This window comes from Oryx dammah, unplaced genomic scaffold, assembly GCF_014754425.2.
Source record: "Oryx dammah isolate SB20612 unplaced genomic scaffold, SCBI_Odam_1.1 HiC_scaffold_25, whole genome shotgun sequence".
In the NCBI taxonomy this organism is placed as follows: Eukaryota; Metazoa; Chordata; class Mammalia; order Artiodactyla; family Bovidae; genus Oryx; species Oryx dammah.
The window spans coordinates 75,063,608-75,080,514 of NW_024070209.1; the positions used below are offsets into that span (position 1 = coordinate 75,063,608).

Below are 16,907 nucleotides of genomic sequence, written 5' to 3' on the forward strand. Positions count from 1 at the left end.
AGAATCCCATGGACGGAGGAGCTTGGTGGGCTACAGTCATCAGGTTGCAAAGAGTCAGACACAACTGAGTGACTTCACTTTACTAGCGTGTGAGGTGAGTGCAATTGTGCAGTAGTTTGAGCATTATTTGGCATTGCCTTTCTTTGGGATTGGAATGAAAACTGACCTTTTCCAGTCCTGTGGCCACTGCTGAGTTTTCCAAATTTGCTGGCGTATTGAGTGCAGCACTTTCACAGCATCATCTTTCAGGATTTGAGATAGCTCTACTGGAATTCCATCACCTCCACTAGCTTTGTTCATAGTGATGCTTTCTAAGGCCCACTTGACTTAACATTCCAAGATGTCTGGCTTTAGGTGAGTGATCACACCATCAAGATTATCTTGGTCGTGAAGATCTTTTTTGTACAGTTCTTCTGTGTATTCTTGCCACCTCTTCTTAATATCTTCTGCTTCTGTTAGGTCCATACCATTTCTGTCCTTTATCGAGCCCATCTTTGCATAAAATGTTCTCTTGGTATCTCTAATTTTCTTGACGAGATCTCTAGTCTTTCCCATTCTGTTGTTTTCCTCTATTTCTTTGCATTGATCACTGAGGAAGGCTTTCTTGTCTCTTCTTGCTATTCTTTGGAACTCTGCATTCAGATGCTTATATCTTTCCTTTTCTCCTTTGCATTTCGCTTCTCTTCTTTTCACAGAAATTTGTAAGGCCTCCCCAGACAGCCATTTTGCTTTTTTGCATTTTAGCTTAACCACCTCTTTAAAGGCCCTATCTCCAGTTTGGGCCATCACAGTGTACTTCTGAAGATCTGTTTTCCTGGTCTTTGTGTTTACTGCCTTGCTTTGTTGCTGGGTATTTCTTTTTCTCACATCTCTACCTAGCACACTACTCTGCTTACTTGCCCAGACTTTCTATCTGCAGAGGCCCATACCTTGCAGACTCAGTTCTACTTGACAACCAGGTTCAGTCTCATTTAAGAACCCATTTCTATCAATGTGATCTGTGATACCCAGAATGAGGTGCTGCCCAGAACCTGCGGTTAGGGTTACTGAGTGATGCTTGGGTCTTCTGTCCTATTTCTGTTGGGTGTGCTTGGCTGTGAGGTTTTAATCATTGGTTTTCTGATCATCCTTCCACATTCCTTGTAGGATGTGAGCTCTGGCGTCAGTATCAACTTTGGGTTCTGTTCCTTCACAAAGTTCAAAATTCTTTGGTGTAGACTCAGCTCTGAAGTGCCTTCCACGGTTCTTTAAGGTGATGCTTGATAATGCAAAGTGAGTGGGAAAGATAAATTACAATAGGAGGTTAGAGGAAAATAGAAAATAATCAGAATCATAATGAGAAGAAAGCAAGAAATAAAAAAGTCTCTTATGTAATGTGTCTTCTGGATGGGATAATTTGTAAGAAAGTGTTTGAAAAGTCTTCCATGTTCTCCAGTGGGAGGTGGCATTATTATTATAATTGTTGCATTTGTTTTTATTATTCTCACCTCAGGATTCTGGTTTCTGTCAAAGGTGAACATATAAATTGGTAGGTGGATTGTAAACCCAGAAGGCTGGGATGCTGTTGAACCACCGTGGACAGGCAAGTTGTCTTCTTAGAGCTTTCCCCTGTTCTGTGGGCATCTTGATGATTGAGGGAACATTCAGTCCCTCTTCTTGAAGGAGCAACTGAAAGGTGAAGGGAAAGATCTGTCTGTGCTATAAACAGGGAAGGGGAGGGCCAGTTCCCAAATCAAGGCCGTGCGAGATTAGTTCAAAGTGTGGGGGGAAAGTACAGGCCACAAAAACACAGAACAATTCCAGCCTGCAAAGGGGTCAGAGAGAATCAGAAACACTCTTGCAAATATAGCAGAGAAAGAGGTGAGGCGAGAGAAAAATAGGACAAGTCATAAGTGGGAAAGGGGATTGAAGCTAGTAATGACTCAAAAACGGCTGAGCTGCCGAACCTATTTAAAAATCCTCTTAAAAACAGAAGCAGAGAAGAAAAGGAACATGGACAGGAGTGACACAGGGATGACCTTGAAGAATAATTAAGCCAAAACCGAGTGAGGGGCTATTTTGTAGCTCAGAATGTAGAGAAATCAGTGTGGGATGGCAGGGTTCCTAAGGCATTAAGGGAGCTTGCACTCTCTAAGCTAATTAGTTCACACACTTACAGCTATTCTGGGGAAAAGTAATAGGGATCTAAGGATACTTGGAGGAGAAGGGAGTATAAAAGGTGGTTTCAATCTTAAACCGAGACAGAAGCCTTATGGAAACGCAGTTCAGTAGAGCTGATGTCAACACGTGATGGGGGATGTGGAGGAGGGACCCCAGCATCCAGAGGGTAATGGGATCCTTGGCAAGAACCATGATTGATTTTTTTCAAGAACAAAGCAGGCCCAACAATTGATTTTTTTTTCGTGTGCGCTGGAATTGGCTGAATTTTAAAAGATAGCATAAATCTTTGAACTTTACTTACACATTTGGCACCAGGGTTCACATCATTTATTTCAAAGCTGGGTTACCTTGGCTCTATGGGCCCTTGTCACATGGATTAAGAGTGGCCAGAAGACCAAAGCAGAGGAGGAGACAGACAGCAGTTTATTCCTCTCATAGGAATGTGGGGAGTAAATCCTTAATGTTAATGAAGCCTTCAGGTGGTTCTCAACTGGGGGATTCTGATAATTCCTTCAGAAGGTGAAGTCTTGAACAATAAATTGAGAAAAAAAATTGTAAGATGAGTTTTGGCTGAGGGCAAGAACTACTATCTTAGTAATGTAAGTGGGCTTGGAGAGATTCTTGCTTTGGATGGATGACTGAACTGCATGAATTCTCATCTTCCTTGTATATTGAGTATTTTAGAATTCTAGAAAAAGTGGCTATTACAATTTTTAAAAGTTTTTAATGGAGTATAGTTGATTTACAATGTGTTAGTTTCAGGTGTATAGCAAAACAAACCATAAGTTTATTTTTTACATCTCTACCTTTGTTTCTATTTTATATTAGATAAGTTCATTTGTACCCCTTTTTATAGATTCCACATATAAATGGTATATGATATTTGTCTTTCTCTGTCTGACTTATTTCACTTATTTCACTTAGTACAACAATCTCTAAATCCACAGTCTATAACTCACCTGAGTTCCTCCGTTGTTATTCCTAACTTGAGTCTGATTCTATTTTTGGTAGAGTCTATACTGTGAAAATGCAGAGTAGGGCAAAATGTTAGGGATATAAAGGCTAAGAGGAATACATAATCTAGTATTTTATGACAATTCAGAAATCCCCATGGGCAAAAATACATGAAGTCTGTGAAATTCTGAATGAGTAGAATGAAAAAGTAATCAACATTGATAAAATGAAAGACAGGCTGATAGATCAAATAGAACATCCTGGCATATGCCACACAGTAGGCCAAAAAATAAAAAGATAAAAATTATCTCCTACCAGAATGTCCTGGCTTGTGATTATCCTGAAAGTCTCCCTCCTTGTATGATTCAATACCTTGAAGCCTTCAGGGCAGAATCATTTCCATTGTGTAGGTAAGAATATTAAAACACAAGCCAAAAGGGACTCTCAATTTTAAATCTTACATTTGAAGAGCTTGGAAGTCATCACTGCCATTCTTACAAAAAGAAAAAAGCTGAGCAAATTGAAAACCAACTTTTTCTTGGACCAGCAGAGAATTATATTGTGGAGCAAACCAGCACTTTGAAATCTAGAGAGACAGGTGAATATAGAAAAGTCACACTGAAATATGCTTACCTGGAGAACAGAAGTAAAATAGGTTTTTTTCTTTTTCTTTTTTTTTTTTTTAACATTTCTTACTCTTAATTCATCTAAAAGATAACTGTTGAGGTAATCATAGTAATAATTTACTTGTATAATGTAATTGTATTATTTGGTTTATGGATAAGTGAAATGACTAACAGAAGTGTCATAAGGGACCGGGAGGAGGAATTGGGAAAACTCTATTATAAGGCACTTTGACTAAATGTGAAACAGTATGCCTTTACTTGAATGTAGGCCTGCTGCTGCTGCTGCTGCTAAGTCACTTCAGTCGTGTCCAGCTCTGTGCGACCCCATAGACAGCAGCCCACCAGACTCCCCCGTCCCTGGGATTCTCCAGGCAAGAACACTGGAGTCGGTTGCCATGTCCTTCTCCAATGCATGAAAGTGAAGAGTGAAAGTGAAGTCACTCAGTCGTGTCCGACTCTTAGCGACCCCATGGACTGCAGCCTATCAGGCTCCTCCACCCATGGGATTTTCCAGGCAAGAATACTGGAGTGGGGTGCCATTGCCTTCTCCAGAAGGTAGGCCTAGATTAATTTAAAATATATATTTCAAACTCTAGGGCAATCACTAATTTTTTCTTTTTTAAAAAGAGTTGACTCATTGGAAAAGACTCTGATGCTGGGAGGGATTGGGGGCAGGAGGAGAAGGGGACGACAGAGGATGAGATGGCTGGATGGCATCACTGACTCAATGGAAGCGAGTCTGAGTGAACTCTGGGAGTTGGTGATGGACAGGGAGGCCTGGCATGCTGTGATTCATGGGGTCGAAAAGAGTCAGACACGACTGAGCAAATGAACTGAACTGAACTGAATCCAACTATATCAGTAATCCCTTTAATGCAAATGGTCTAAATACACCAATTAAAAGAGAGAAATTGTAAAAGTGAATAAAAATATAAGAACCAGTTATATTTTGTCTACAAGAAAACCACTTTAAATGTAATGTTTTAGATATTTTCAAAGTAAAGGGATGGCAAAAGATATACAATGCTAACATTAATCAAAAGAAAGCTGGAGTTACTGTATTAATTTCAGAAAAAGCAGACTTCAGGACAAGGAAAATTATTAGGAATAAAGAAATTATATAATAATATTGGGGTCATATTTATATATTAACACAGGAGTCAATTGTCCAAGAAGACATAATAATCCTTAATGTATGTGCAGCTAACGCATCACAGCCAGTCCAGGTCTGCTTAGTGGTAGCTTTGGTTACATCTGTCTGGACTCCACCAGGGACATTTAGTAAGCTTTGAATCACAGCAAGATTCCCCTCCCAGACTCAGAGCCCTGCCCAGGCGACAGGCAAAGACTCTTGGGATGGGAACACTTAGCTCTGGGTTGGGTCTTGTACACCCCTAAATTTTAGAAGTCCCTTCAGTCTGGCAGGGACCCCTAAAATTTGGGGGTATATGAGGGCTTGGTGGCTCAGTGGTAAACAATCTGCCTGCCAATCCAGGAAACGTGAGTTTGACTCCTGGGTTGGGAAGGTCCCTGGGGAAGAACATGGCAACTGACTCCTATATTCTTCCCTGGGAAATCCCATAGACAGAGGAGCCTGATGGGCTACAGCCCATGGGGTTGCAAAAGAGTTGAACATGACTTAGCCACTAAACAACAAACTAATAAAAGAGTGCCAAAATACATGAGACAAAACTGACAGGACTACAGGGAGAAATGGAAAAATCCATGCTATGGTTACAGACTTTAATACCTCTTTCAGTCATTGATAGATAAGTAGTTTCAGAATCAGAAATTATATACTTGATCTAAATAGCATTATCGATCAACTTGATCTCATTTACATTTGTACAATATTCCATTCCATGACAACAGAATATACATTTTTCTTAAGTTCACATGGAATAGTGACATTCTGGGCCATAAAACACATCTTAACAAATTAAAAATAATGGAAATCCTATTAAGTATATTCTCAGACCATAAATTAACTGGAAATCAGTAACAAAAGGGTAACTGGAAGATACTCAAATATTTGGAAATTAAACACAACACTTCTATATAATACTTGAATAAAAGAAAAAATCTCAAGGGAAATTAAAGATTATTTTGAACTAAATGAAAATAAAACATCAAAATTTATGGAATGCAGTGAAAGTGCAGTGCTTAGAAGGAAATTAATGTGTTTAGTGCATATGATAGAAAAAGAAAGAAATATCTTAAATCAATAACCTACCTTCCACCTTAGGAAACTAGAGAAAGAAGTGCAATTTAAGCCCAAAGCAAGTCAAAAAATAATACAAATCAGAGCAAATGTCAATGAAGCTGAAAATAAAGTCATAGGGAAAGTCAATAAAACATTTAGTCAGGCTAACCAAGGAAAAAAGAGAGAAGACACAAAACTTCCCAGATAAAGAAAGAATGTCTCCACTGAGTCAGTGGACATTAAAAAGATAATAAAGGAATGCCATGTATAATTCTATGCTCAATAAATTGATAATTTAGATTTATGGATCACTTCCTTGAAACACATGACCTGCCAAACTCTCCCAAGGATAAATAGGTTATATGAATAGCCTATATGAATCTCTTTAATATATATTAAAGAGGTAAAATCAATAATTAATAACCTTACAAAAGAAGAAAGCATCAATCCCAGATAGTTCACTGGTTGATTGTGCTGTGCTGTGTATTTACAGAAGAAATGATACTAATTTTCAACAATCTCCTCCAGAAAAAGAGATGCAGATGGAATATTTCCTGATTCATTCTATGAAGCCAGCATTGACCTGATAAAAACATCAGATAAAGACATTATAAGAAGGGAAAACTACATCAACATAGAAGCAAAAGTTTTCAACAAAATATTAATTAATGGAGTCAAACATGATATCAAAAGTATTATACAGCACAATCAAATAGAATTTATCCCAGGTATGCAAGGCTAGTTCAACATCAGAAAACCAATCAGTATAATCCACCACATTAACATGTTAAAAAGAAAAGTCATGTGATAATAGAAATTGGTATAGAGAAGGCCTTTGACAAAATACAGCATCAATTCATGATAAAAACTCTCAGGAAACTAGGATTAGAGGGGAAGTTCCTTAGTTTTATAAAGAACACCTACGGAAAATCTCCAGTTGACTACGTTTAGTGATGAGGAACTTACTCCTTAAGATTGGGAACAAGTCTCAGGTGCCCTCTTCTGCCACTCCTATTCACCATCACGCTGGAGTCCCAGCTAATGCAAAAAGATAATAAAGACAATTATACAAATTGGGCAGGAATAAATAAAACTGTCTTTGTAATTTGTATATTTTTAAATAATGGCCATTCTGACTGTTGTGAGATGATACCTCATTGCAGTTTTGATTTGCATTTCTCTAGTAATTAGCAATATTGAGCATCTTTTCATGTTGGCCATCTGTATGTTTTCTTTGAAGAAATAAATGTTTATTTAGGTATTCTGCTCATTTTTTGATTGTTTTTTTATTTTATTTTATTTGCTTTTTTATATTGAGCTGAATGAGCTATTTGTTTATTTTGAAAATTAATCCCTTGTTGATAGCATCATTTGCAAATATTTTCTCCCTAGACTGTAGATTGTCTTTTTATTTTGTTCATGGTTTCCTTTGCTGTGAAAAAGCTTTTAAGTTTAATTAGGTTCCATTTATTTATCTTTGTTTTTCTTTCTATTACTCTAGAAGGTGGCCAAAAAAATATTGCTGTGATTTATGTCAGAGTGTTCTGCCCATGTTTTTCTGTAGTAGGTTTATAGTATCTCGTCTTACATTTGGGTCTTTAACCTTTTTTAAGTTTATTTTTGTGTATGATGTTATGAAGTGTTCTAATATCATTCTTTTATATGTAGCTGTTCAATTCCAGCGCAACTTATTGAAGAGGCTGTCTTTTTTTCATTGTGTATTCTTGCCTCCTTTGCCATAGATTAATTGACCATAAGTGTATATATTTATTTCTGGGGTTTCTACCTCCCTCCATTCATGTAATATATGTCTGTTTTTGTGCCACTACCATACTGATTTTGTTACTATAACCTTGTGCTATAGTCTGAAGTCAGAGAGCATGATTCCTCCAGCTTCATTCTTCTTTAGGAGTGTTTTGGCTACTTGGGTCTTAGGGGTCTTCTGTGTTTCCATACAAATTAAAAATTTTTTTCTCTATTTCTGTGAAAAATACTACTGGTAGTTTGATATGGATTTCAGGGAATGTATAGATTGACTTGAGTAGTGTAGTTACTTTAACAATATTAATTATTCCAACACAAAAACATGGTATATTTTTCCATCTATGTCATCTTCAATTTCTTTCACCAGCATCTTATAGTTTTTGGACTATGGGTCTTTTACCTCCTTAGGTAGATTTATTCTTAGGCATTTTATTCTTTTGATACATGGCAAATGGGGTTGTTTCCTTAATTTCTCTTTCTGATGTTTCAATATGAGTGTATAGAAATGCTGGAGAGGGTGTGGAGAAAAAGAAACCCTCTTACACTGTTGATGGGAATGGAAATTGGTACAGCCACTGTGGAGGACAGTATGGAGGTTCCTAAATAACTAAAAATATAGTTACCATATGATCCTGCAATCCCATTCCTGGCAATGTATCAAGAGAAAACTCTAATTCAATATGATACATGTACCCCAGTGTTTATTGTAGCACTATTTACAATAGCCAAGACTTGGAAGCAACCTAAATGTCCATAGACAGATGAATGGATAAAGAAGATATGGTATACACACACACACACACACACACACACACACACACATATGTATGACACACATATATATGTATGTATATGTATATACAATGGACTATTGCCTAGCAATAAAAAAAAATGGAATAATACCATTTACAGCAACATGGATGGACACAGAGATTATGGTATAAAGTGAAGTAAGTCTGAGAAAGACAAATATATAATATTAATATTACTTATATGTGGAATCTGCAAAAAGGGTATGAGTGAACTTATTTACAAAGCAGAAATGGACTCACAGTCATAGAAAATAAACTTACAGTTACCAAGAGGTATAGCTGGTGGTTGTAGGGGGATAAATTAGGAGTTTGGAATTAACATATACACACTGCTGCTGCTAAGTCGCTTCTACTAGACATAAAATAGGTAAATGACAAGAACCTACTATATAGCATAGGGAACTATAGTCAATATCTTATGATAATCTATAATGGAAAAAATAATCTGAAACAGTATATATATATTATATATATATATAAAACAGTGTATATATATGTGTGTGTGTATCATGAATACTGTGCTGTACACTTGAAACTAATAAGAAATTGTAAATTAACTATACTTCTGTTTTTGAAAACACCCGTATAAAACAAAAAATAATTTTAAAAACTATTTTTTTTTGTTTACAGATGACAAGATTATCTAAAACCCCAAAGAACTGAGAAACAAACAACTCTCAAGGAAGTAATCAGTGAACATAGCAAGGTCATAGGACATAAGCCTAATATTCAAAAGTCAAATGTTTTCTTATATTAAGCAATTGAAATTAAAAGAATTACAATGGCACCAGAAGCCGAAATGCTTAGGTATAAATTTAACAAATATGTACAAGGTATATATGTGGAAAACTACAAAACTTAGAAAAGAAATAGATGGAAATCAATAAATGGAATAATTCTGTGTTCGTGGACTGGAAACACAGTCATGAGAAATATTAAGGAGAGGGCTGGGACTAAAGCTTCTATTTTCAGATCCTCACACCAGAAAAGAACTTTAATTTGAGGGACTGGGTTTGATGACTTCTTAACAAGAACAAATTTTAAAAATTAGCCAATTGATTAATTGTCTGATTTGTTTATCTTTGCTGTTAGAAGGCAATGCATGCTTAGAGTGAAAAATTCAAACAGTATAAAAGGTTATGAAAAGTAAGTTTTTCTCCATTTCAAGAAGTAATTATAGTTATCATTTTCTGATATGATTTTCCACAAATGTTCTAATCATATACTATCTTTCAGAAGATAAATCAGAGCTTGTAGCTCAAAATGCTAACAAGAATGTTGATTTTTTAATTTGTATAATCTTTGTAAACCATATATATGTGGAAACTTTTACTTTTTGGTTTGAATTGTTCTAATTTTTTTAACAGAGTACTTACTAATTTCATTGTTAACTAAATCATAGTTAATTCATAGATACTAATTTTATGTTAACATGTAAAATTTTTGATGTTTACTGCCTTCTATTCTGTTTGGGCAAATAATTCAAAAATGAGGTCACAGTTGGTGAGATATTTCTCATTCTTTCCAACTGGGCATTGAATGTGAATATGTATGTGGAGCTTGAAAAGGAGAAATTAGCTAGAAAAGATGGAAAGCAAGAGAGAAGAAAAGATATCGTTCTTCGTATGTGTCTCCAGGTCCTCCTGGATATCTTAGGAGGGGCACAGGGGTGTCCTGGGTCATAAGGTGTTTCCTGTGGACAGCACTATTCTGAAAACACATTAGAAGCAGTGGTCAGAGCCTTAAGGTGCAGCAGGTCTTTAAAACCTGGTTTCTAAACCTTTTAGAGGCCCGAGCCTGTACAATTTTCCAGGGTCTGATTGTGAGTAGGGAAGCCGTGCATCTTTATAAAGATCCCTCTACCTCCCCATTGAGAGTCTCATAATCTTCTGCATTCAGCAAAGTCAATGTGAAGTGAAAAGGGAAATGTACAGATAGTACCAATCCATCATGACCATCCTCAATACCTGGCCCTGAGGAAAACCAATCACAGACATAACATAGGTTGGAAAGCAAATTACAAGCCATTGTAAGGAACTGAAAAATTAGTCTAAGAAGGAGTTTGCTATGCGAGAATGAACCTGTCATGATGCTGGTACATGGCAGTTGTCTTGACCAACGTCATATATGAATTCTGTATCCTGGGATTTCTATGTGTTTTGAGGTTGAAGCAAACAGGGTTCTGTTCTTTAAGTCATAGCACAGGCATTAGTGTGGGGCCTGTGCTGAGGTTAGGGCTGAAGTGAGGTCTGGGGCAGGCATGGTTTGGAGAAAGAACAGGGAACATGAAAAATTGGAGATTGGCTTCCTGTCGCCCTTGAAGAAGTGAAGATTAAGGAGGGGAGGTGGAACATTTGAACAATGTTAAAAGCATTATTTTAGCAGAAATCAAATAACACATCAATATCAGGAATTCCTTGAAGGGTGCAGGAGCTTGTGTGAGAGTAGAGAGAAGCAAAGAGGATATGGTCAGAAGATTTTACACTTGCAGAGGGCTGTCTAGGAGCATCTTTCAGTGGTGATTGGCAGGCTGTCCTCCATTCGCTATCTGGGGGCTCTGTGTAGCAAGATCATATTCCCAAACGCTCTGCTTTTGGAGTCCAGCCAGATGAGACCTCATTCATTGCTCAGAATTTATGGGATGCCCAGCTTAGAAGTCCTTTGGCTTAGTGACATTTCTATAATATGGCACTTTGTGACTATACAGACATGTGCAGCCCACCATGAGCCCCAGGGGTAATCAGATGGTTCTTGTGTTGACCCCTTATAGGCTTGAAAAACAGCACCTCTCTTTCCACATGATGCGAAGAGCTGACTCATTGAAAAAGACCCTGATGCTGGGAAAGGCTGAGGGCAAGAGGAGAAAGGGGCTACAGAAGATGAGATGGTTGGATAGCATCACTGACTCAATGGACCTGAGTCTGAGCAAACTCAGGGAGATAGTGAAGGATAGGGAGGCCTGGTGTGCTGCAGTTCATGGGGGTCACAAAGGGTCAGACAGAACTTAGCCACTGAACAACAACTCTCCCTGGAAAATTTTGGTTCTCATCTTTCCAGTGCTTATACCTTGGTGAAGATAATATAGTTGATATTTTTGGTTCTCATTATTTCTCAGGGGAATAATTGTGTTTTCAGTGTCCTCTGAAGAACACCTTGGATTGCTCTGAAAAAGCACTGTCTGAGCCCAGGTGTCCATCACATCTGCGGATGTGAGGAAGGGCAGCCTGGGTGAGTCAGACGCCTCCCGTCACCCAATGAATCACCTGGAAACCTTATTAGGAACTTTCCAATGACAGGCTCCCATACATTTACTTGACATCACTAGGTTCTTTTGACTCTAGCTTGCTCATCTCAGAAAGTAGGAAGGTGATGCTGGGTGCTGTCAGCTGTTGTTGTTTGTCTGCTCTGGGGATCTCATGGCCATGGAAGTGTTAATCCTTAACTGATGCATTTTAATAGTGTCAAGTTCAGAATGGAAAGGAGCTTAGTGGTATCTAAAACATTCTTCAGTCTCAAGTTAGAAGCAGCTCCTTTTCTCTCCTAAAATTTTATATAAGGACCTACTGTTTATCCTGGCACTGTTATTCTGTACCAGGCACAATGTTTTAGACCAAGCATTAGATCTCTCCTCTAATTCTTTCATTTAGCTCTCGCATTCAATGAGGCCCTATTCCCAGGTGGTGCTAGTGGTAAAGTATCTGCCCGCCAATGCAGGAAATGCAGCAGATGCAGCAGATGCAGGTTTGATGCCTGGGTTGGGAAAATCCCCTGGAGGAGGGCATGGCAACTCCAGGATTCTTTCCTGGAAAATCCCATGGACAGAGGGGCCTGGCAGGCTACAGTCCATGGGGTCGCAAAGAGTCGGACACGACTTAGCACACATCTTACAGGTGAGGAAACTGAGGGGACGCTTTAAGAATGCTTTCTTAGTTAACTCTGTCAACGTCCCGTCACTGGACTGTGTCAGAACAGTGGAAACACCAAGTTCACCTCCCTCTGCTACTTCTTAAATGTTTTAAATTAATTAATATTTTTGGTTGTGCTGGGTCTTCGTTGCCGTGCGTGGCCTTTCCAGTTGCAGTGAGCAGGGGCTACTCTTCATTGCGGTGGGTGTGCTTCTCACTGCAGTGACTTCTCCTTTTTTGCAAAGCAAAGGCTCTAGGGTTCTTGAGCTTCAGCGCTTGGGCTCAGTAGCTGTGGTTCACGGAATGCAGAGCGCAGGCTCAGTAGTTGTGGTCCACGGGCTTTAGTTGCTCCGTGCAAAGTGGGGTAAGCCCATATCCCTTGCATTAGCAGGAGGATTCTCATCCACTATGCCTTCAGGGAAGTCCCACCTTGTTACTTTTTAGAAGTCCTCGTGCAGTGTGGATTCATCTGAAAGCGCTAAACTCAGGTTTGTTAATCTCAAGGTAGATGTGCTAGGTGTGGGGAGCAAACTGTTTAAATCACCACTGAAGATGTTTGAGGACTAGGGGAGAAGTTTTGATTCACTATTCACCTCTCTTTTTCAATGAATAACACACAGATTTCACCAAATTTACCCCGTGCCCACAACCCCTGTAAAATACTTGTTGTGTTCAGTTTCCCTTTTTATCTGTTGGCCTAATGCATCTGTAAGCCCATCTTCAACCATTCTTTCTTTTTCAAATTGTTTTCTTGTTATCTGCCTCCAAACTGATTATCTTACATTATTTAGCTGTTTCTGAATAAGATTATACTTGGAATTAAATTTTTTCCTGCTCCATGACATCAATAAAGATAAACCATATTCAGTACCAAATACAAGGAAGGGAAAGCTTTGCTGTTTCTTTACTAAGACCTACAGTTTTGCACTTCTCTAGTTTGGGGGAGTCCAGTTCAGCCCCATGCCAGCCTTTATCATGTGTCTGTCTGAACCTTAGTTTTGATCTCTGGAAATCAGTGATAGTTATGAATCATATGTGTCCAACCACCTCAAGGCTGTTGTGAGGACAAAAGAAGTTAATAATATGCTCCAAAGTACTTGGAATATATATGAGTATACATATATTCATTGGTATATAGAGAGATGAAAGGTGGTATTATGAGCAGTTGTGGCATTGACCTTTCTTTTGTGTCTTCTGCCCTGGCCCTCTCCTACGCATACTTGGTCTCAGATGCATTGTCACGTCTCTCTGAAGATCCCACTGAAACACCCTGTGCACACTTGTTGTTGTTCAGTGACTCAGTCATGTCTGACTCTGTGGCGCTATGCACTGCAGCATGCCAGGCTTCCCTGTCCTGCGCCATCTCTCAGAGCTTGCTCAAACTCATGTCCATTGAGTCAGTGATGCCATCCAACCATCTCATCTTCTACTATCCCCTTCTCCTCCTGCCTTCAATCTTTCCCAGCATCAGGGTCTTTTCCAGTGAGTCAGCTCTTCACATCAGGTGGCCAAAGTACTGGAGCTTCAGCTTCAGCATTAGTCCTTCCAATGTATATTCAGGATTGATTTCTTTTAGGACTGACTGCTTTGAATTCCTTGCAGACTTGGAGACTCTTGAGTCTTCTCCAACACCACATTTCAAAAGCGTCAGTTCTTCAGTGTTCAGTCTTCTTTATGGTCCAACTTTCATATCCATACATGACTACTAGAAAAAACACAGCTTTAACTATGTGGACCTTTGTCTCAGTTCATTTCCAAGGCAAACCATTCAATATCACAGTAATCCAAGTCTATGCCCCAACAACTAATGCCAAAGAAGCTAAAGTTGAATGGTTCTGTGAAGACCTACCATACTTTCTAGAACTAGCACCAAGAAAAAAAAAAAAAAAAAAAGAAAGAAAGAAAAGAAAGATGTCCTTTTCATCATAGGGGACTGGAATGCCAAAGTAGGAAGTTAAGAGATACCTGAAGTAGCAGGCAAGTTTGGCCTTGGAGTACAAAATGAAGCAGGGCAAAAGCTAACAGAGTTTTGCCAAGAAACACACTGGTCATAGCAAATACCCTCTTCTAACAACACAAGAGATGACTCTACACATGGACATCACCAAATGGTCAGTATCAAGATCAGACTGATTATATTCTTTGCAGCTGAAGAAGGAGAAACTCTATACAGTCAGCAAAAACAAGACCAGGAGCTGACTGGCTCAGATTATCAACTCATTATTGCAAAATTCAGACTTAAGTTGAAGAAAGTAGGGAAAACCACTAGACTATTTGGGTATGACCTAAATCAAATTCCTTACGATTATTCAGTGGAAGTGACAAGCAGATTAAAGGGATTAGATCTGATAGAAAAATTGCCTGAAGAACTATGGATGGAGGTTCGTAACTTTGTACAGGGAAGTGGTGATCAAAACCATCCCCAAGAAAAAGAAAAGCAAAAAGGCAAAATGGTTGTCTGAAGAGGCCTTACAAATAGTTGAGAAAAGAAGAGAAGCAAAAGGCAAAGGAGAGAAGGAAAGATATACTCATCTGAATGCAGGGTTCCAAAGAATAGCAAGGGGAGACAAGAAAGCCTTCCTCAGTGATCAATGCAAAGAAATAGAGGAAAACAATAAAATGGGAAAGACTAGTGATCTCTTTAAGAAAGTTAGAGATACCAAGGGAACATTCATGCAAAGATGGGCTCAATAAAGGACAGAAACGGTATGAATGTAACAGAAGCAGAAGATATTAAGCAGAGGTGGCAAGAATACACTGTGTACACTAGGGCAGCCATAACTAAATATGACCACTGTGTGGCTTCAGTGGCAGACGTTTATGTCCTCACAGTTCTGGAGGCTGAAAGTCCAAGATGACGATGTTGTCAGGGTTGATTTCCTATGAAGGCCTCACTTTTTTGGCTAATAGATGGCCATCTTCTCCCGTGTCTTCATGGTCTGCCCTTTATGTGTGCGTCCAAGGTTTTTCCTCCTATAAAGACATCATTGCATTAGGACCTGATCTAATGACTTTATTTAACCTTAATCTTCTCTTTAAATCCTTATTTCTCAGTACATTCACATTGGGAAGTACTGGGAGTTAGAAATTCAAAATATGACTTTCGGGATGACAAAATTTAGCCCATAGCATCTTATTGCTTTTTCCCCATTTCTGTCCTTCCAAGAAGCCCTTTCTGTGTGTTTTCACAGCATCTTGTATATTTTCCCTATCACAACACTTATCACTGCTTCAATTTCTTATTTACTTGTTTATATTTCACATTAGACTCATAAATCTGAGTAGAACTCTGCTTTGTTCTCTCTGTATTTTCAGTTCTTGGAGCAAATAGATTTCTAATTAATCCTTGAATATTTGTTGAATGATTAAGTTCTTGTTACCACCTCTAACTATATGAAATTAGACTGAGTATTTATTCCATATTTACGGTGTCTCAGATAGTATATGTGTCTTATTTCATGTAAAAATTACAAGAGCCCCATGAGGTAGATAACATCCCTGTTTTATAGCTGAAGAATTTGAGTCACAGAAAGGTCAAGCAGTTTACTCAAGGTCAAAGAACAAGTCATATTGGTGAAGTTGGAATTTGAACCCAGAAAGTATAACTTCTGAGTCTTCATGGTTAAACACAATACTGTTTCTTGGTTAGAACAACAATGTGTTTTACAGTTACACCAGCTGCTGGCTTGTCCAAGTTGATCCCAATTCTCCCCCTAATCCATGTCCTAAACGAAGGGCTTTTTTTTTTTTTTTTAAGTGATTGTCTTAAGAGTGATAAAATGGAGATAGAAGGAGGGGAGTAATCAGCATGTTTGGGGCACACCTTGAGGGTTGTGTTTGGAAGCAAGTTAGTGGGAAGAGAAATCGTGAAGGAGCTGTAGGAGAGGCAGTCTAGACGAGAGTGGATTCACTACAATTTTCATCATCCATCTTATCTTAGAGGTGAACAACTTACAAAGTCTTTACAGTCTTCAAAACACTCTCCCTTTTATCATCTCATGTGATTTCTGAAACAGTCAACTGACATAACCTGAGAAGAGATTATCATCTGTGTTTTATTGGTAAGGAAACCAATTGAGAGTAGCGAAGTATATTGGCCAACATTGGAAAGCTAGTCATGGAGATCCATAAGATTAAATTCTATGGGCTTCCCTGGTAGCTCAGTGGTTAAAGCATCTGCCTGCAATGCAGGAGACCCAGGTTTGATCCCTGGGTTGGGAAGATCCCCTGGAGAAGGAAATGGCAACCCACTCCAGTATTCTTGCCTGGAGAATCCCGTGGTCGGAGGAGCCTGGTGGGCTACAGTCCACGGGGTCGCAAAGAGTTGGACATGACTGAGTGACTTCACTTCACTTCAAGATTAAATTCTAAGCCTTTTGCCCTTCTCTTCCTGGGATTGAGTTTAATATGGGAAAGAAGTAGAGAAAGAATTTCAGGGTGAACAGTCAATCCAGAGGAGAGAAGAGAAAGAGTGTCCTGAAAA

At 38.7% G+C, this 16,907-nt stretch overlaps 1 long non-coding RNA gene and 1 other non-coding gene across 2 annotated transcripts in view; both read left to right on the plus strand.

Moving 5' to 3' along the window:
- LOC120851624 overlaps positions 1-10,501 on the plus strand; it is a 42,177-nt gene extending 31,676 nt beyond the window's left edge. Inside the window, exon 4 of the long non-coding RNA XR_005718364.1 lies at positions 9,150-10,501. This is a non-coding gene — a long non-coding RNA (uncharacterized LOC120851624). The remainder of the gene's footprint in view (positions 1-9,149) is intronic.
- A 6,072-nt stretch (positions 10,502-16,573) lies between these two features.
- On the plus strand, positions 16,574-16,645 carry TRNAC-GCA. The gene has a single exon. It is a non-coding gene; the product is annotated as a tRNA-Cys (tRNA).
- The last annotated feature ends 262 nt before the right edge of the window (positions 16,646-16,907 follow it).